Source organism: Canis lupus, chromosome 27 (assembly GCF_011100685.1).
Source record: "Canis lupus familiaris isolate Mischka breed German Shepherd chromosome 27, alternate assembly UU_Cfam_GSD_1.0, whole genome shotgun sequence".
Classification (NCBI taxonomy): domain Eukaryota; kingdom Metazoa; phylum Chordata; class Mammalia; order Carnivora; family Canidae; genus Canis; species Canis lupus.
The window spans coordinates 5,539,196-5,543,777 of NC_049248.1; positions in this window are offsets into that span (position 1 = coordinate 5,539,196).

Consider the following 4,582-nt stretch of genomic DNA (forward strand, 5'->3'; position numbering starts at 1 on the left):
GGAAACATGAAAACCCACGCTTTCCTCCCTAATCCCACATCACACTTGGCTCATTTTCAGTGAAGACTATAATTAAATCTTTATTTGAAAACATGACTAAAAGATTAGCACTCACTGCATTATTGAACCTACAGAAATTTGTGATGAATTTGATGGGAAGTGTTAGGTTAAGGTAAAGAATCTAGGATTACAAGGGAAACTGGGTAGGAGGTATTGCCATCAAATGAGAAAGACATGAGGAGGAGTGAGCAGTCTTAGGAGGTAAAATTCCAAGATTTGGTGTTGGACAAAGTTGGCCTGAGATGCCCACTGGAGATCCAAGCTGGGTAGGTAATGGAATGAAGGAGGATTGTGGACTGGAGATATAAATAATATATATACACCAATAGGATCACCTAGGAGACTACATGGGTAAGGAAAGAAGAGAGCTAAGGGCAGAATCCTGGGATACTCCACCATCCACAGTATTAATGGCATTGTCTACTTACTAAACATTTCTGTGTTCCCCATGTTTCTCATCAAATTTGCAGTTAAATAGGGCCATATCAATAGCTCTGGACAGTGCATAGTGGAAGCATCTAAGATTTGGTTCAAGGTTTTTTTTTCTTTGAGATTTTATTTTATTAAAATAAAAAAATAAAAAAAGATTTTATTTTATTTATTCATGAGAGACACAGAGAGAGAGAGTCAGAGACATAGGCAGAGGGAGAAGCAGGCTCCATAAAGGGAGCCTGATGTGGGACTTGATCCCAGGACTCCAGGATCACGACCTGAGCCAAAGCCGGATGCTTAACCACTGAGCCAGGCATCCCAGTTCAAGACTTTCAATTGTTCTCCTTTCCTGGCCCAGGAATCATGAATCTATGTATTTAAGTTGATATGTCTGTCAACCCTAATCCCTTAGTGACTATGTGGAACAAAGCCCCTTTTGATCCATGTCAGACATGTTACACAAGAGAGAAACTTTTATGAGTTAAGCCATGGAAAACTTCAGGCTTAATTTGTTACCTCAGCACAACTTGGCCCATCCTAACTAATTCAGAATTCCATCATACGCTATACTACAACAAAGCACTATTTTTCCTTTTTTAAAAAACAGGCATATGTGATTTGATAGGTTGTCAATGGAAGTCTATCAGTGGTTATTTCTAGTTTCTATCTAAACAAAATTTAAACCAACTTTGTGTTCATTTTAGAAGCTGAGGAGCAGGGATGCCTGGGTGATTCAGGGGTTGAGCGTCTGCCTTTGGTTCAGGGCTTGGTCCCAGAGTCCTGGGATCAAGTCCCACATTGGGCTCCCCAAATGGAGCCGCTTCTCCCTCTGCCTCTGTTTGTCTCTAATGAATAAACAGAATTAAAAAAAAAAAAAAAAAAGCTTTAGAGCAATTCTGGAATTGTTGAGTGAATAATGCAAGATTATGTCCATTCTTTCAAAGACCCTCATTTCTCAACTTTTTTTTTGTTCTTAAAGTTTATGAAAACTTTATACATATTTCTTGCATAATTCTTTAATACTGATACTTTAAATTTTCCAAATTTCTCCTGAATTAATGCTCTCCCCTTGTATCAGGTATTTTTTTAGATGTATGATGCATTTGAGAAGTTGATTATAATAGTCCTCATTCATGCATCTAACAAATTTTAATTGAGTCCCTACTGTGTTTTAAACATTTTGATAGGAGCCAGGGAAATAATGAAACAGAGCCAGTACTTAACTTCATAGTTATAGGTTTGATACCACCTGGAGCAAACTTTTCTGGGGTCAAACTCAGTTTTGAGATCTTCAGATAAGAAATCAGTTGGCTTCTCTGTGCCTTAATTTCTTCATCTATAAAGTAAAAACAATTCATACCTTGCAGTTATTTTGAGTGTTAAAAGAGACAAAGTGGATGTTTTTAATTAAGCTGTAGAAATGTACTCAGACTACCTCGAAGAGAAAAAGGTTTTTATTTATTTTTATTATTTATTTATTTTTTTAAAAAAAGGTTTTATTGTAAAAACAGAACCTGCAGAGTATCTAGTATCAGGGCAGCCCGAGAGTCTAAGAACCAGGTGGTCTCTGCATTACATGCTTAAGTCTGCTTCTGTTTGTGTGTTTACTGGTTTCTTCCATTACCTTTGCTTGTTCTTACTCCCTACTCTGTAAATCTGTTCTTGAGCATATATTATTTGTGGCTTCTGTTTCTTCATAGTTTCAGTCTGCATGCTCCTCATAGCTCAATCTTAGGTTTCTTTTGATGCTTTTTCTCTTTAGCCCTCACATATAACTACCTAATTAATTTCCTTTTTCTAGTTCAAAGTTCCAGGAGAATCTGTTGGACCGATTTATTCATTCAGGCATTCGGCACCTTTATATGAACTATCTACTATGCGTAGGCAGCATACTCCCATGGTAATTTTGGCCCCCTTTTAAGACCCTCTGAATTATCCCTTTGCCCTTATTCTGAAAATGCCTGTTTCCTTGGAAGCTTGTTAAAGATGCTCAGTTTGGCCCCCACTCCCGATCTATTAAATCAGAATCACTTTAACTAGATCCCCAGGTGATTCATAGGCCCATTCAAGTTTGAGAAGCACTGCCTTAAACTTCTAGTTCTTGAGGCTGGCTGTACATTGGAAACAGCTGGGGATTAAAGAAATTACTGATGTCTGGATCCCTCCTGCAGTCTTAGATTTAATTGTTCTGGGGTGCAGCCTGGCATTCAAAGGGTCTTAGATGATTCCAATGTGTGGGAAGGTTTGAGAATGACTAAACCAGTCCTGTGCCACCACGGACCAGCTGTGAACCTAGAATAATTGCTTAGTTTCTCTCCAGACCAGATCCCTAGCATCTTAAGTGAAGAGACCCTGTTGTGTACCTCGGACTTGTCCTGAGAGCCAAATGTGATCACACGTGTGAAACTTTTGAAATGTGTGCTTATGATCCCATGCATCACTTGACTTCTCTAAACCCATCTTTGTATATATAATTGGGGGAAAACGCATTATTAAATATGAGAATGTAAGTAAAAAACGGATGGAAAACAATATGTAGGCCAACATTATTAAGTTCTGTCATTGTAAAGCTAGCACAGGTAAGCTTACCTGTTATCTCATTTTACGTAACACGAAACTGAGAGAGAGAGAGGTTAAATAGCTCTTTCAAGGCCCTGAAAGCTGTTAAAGAAACATTATTCACCAGATGCTCTTTAAAAAATGGTGAGGAAAGGGCACTCGGGTGGCTCAGTTGCCTAAGCGTCTGCCTTCAATTCAGGTCATCCAGGATCCTGGGATCAAGCCCCACGTCGGGCTTTCTGCCCATCCAGGAGCCTGCTGCTCCCTCTCTCTCTGCCTGCCGCTCTGCCTACTTCTGTTCTTCTCCCCGCCCCCCACCCCATACATAAATTAAACCTTAAAAAAAATGGTATGGAAGATTTTACTTAAGACTACTGCAACTGAGGTCAAGACTATTGCAACGTGGAGGAGAGACTCTGAATTCAAATACAGCAGAGTTTTACAGCCAGGGGGTGTGGGGGAGGGAGGGAATGGAAACTAAGAGGAAGTTGGTTAGCTGTCAAGGGAGAGGGGGGAGAGGAACTTGAAATCAAGAGTGGAGGAAGAGGGATCCCTGGGTGGCGCAGCGGTTTGGCGCCTGCCTTTGGCCCAGGGCCGGATCCGGGAGACCCTGGATCGATTCCCACGTCGGGCTCCCGGTGCATGGAGCCTGCTTCTCCCTCTGCCTGTGTCTCTGCCTCTCTCTCTCTCTCTCTCTCTGTGTGACTATCATAAATAAATAAAAATTAAAAAAAAAAAAAAAAAAGAGGAGGAAGAGCGGCACCTGCTTGGCTCAGTGGTTGAGCACCTGCCTTCGGCCCAGGGTGTGATCCTGGACTCCCGGGATTGAGTCCTGCATCGGCCTCCCCGCAGGGAGCCTGCTTCTCCCTCTGCCTGTGTCTCTGCCTCTCTCTGTGTGTCTCATGGATAAATAAAATCTTAAAAAAAAAAAAAAATGGAGGAAGGGGAGCTGGACAAAATTCAGAGGGTGGAGGAAGAGGAGCTTGATTAGATACTAAGGGTGAGGGGATTCTCGATAAATTGGCTTCGCAGGCCAAGCACGTGGCCTAGGCTGGAAGAGCGCTCACAACACACTGGAGGAAAAGTCTGCAGCGGGAGCGCATCTGTCCAGGCGCCCGCGAGGCCGAACCTGGGTGGGTCAAGCCCGCAGACTTTGCTGACCTTACATCCCCAGTGTCAGGGGTGCACGGTAAGACCTCACAGGACCCCATGTGTCTAACACGTACACCCTGGAGGTAAGATTACCAGCTGCGTTACAGCTTCACCTGCAATCGACCCCAAACCCACGCGCCGCTCACCCGCTCCACCCCGAATCTCCCAAATCCAAACTTGCCCGGGCAGGAATCACCTCCCGGGAGGCCTCCGGGGCGGGCCCCGCACGCACCTGCCGCGCGCCAATCACGGGCCTGCGCTCAGGGGCGCAAGCGCCGCGGCTGGGCGGAGCCTCATCGCCCGCCAGTCTCCGCCGAGCTGCCGGCCCCCCGCCGCTCTGATTGGCCTCCCGGCGATGACGTAGGCGGCCGCCTCGGCC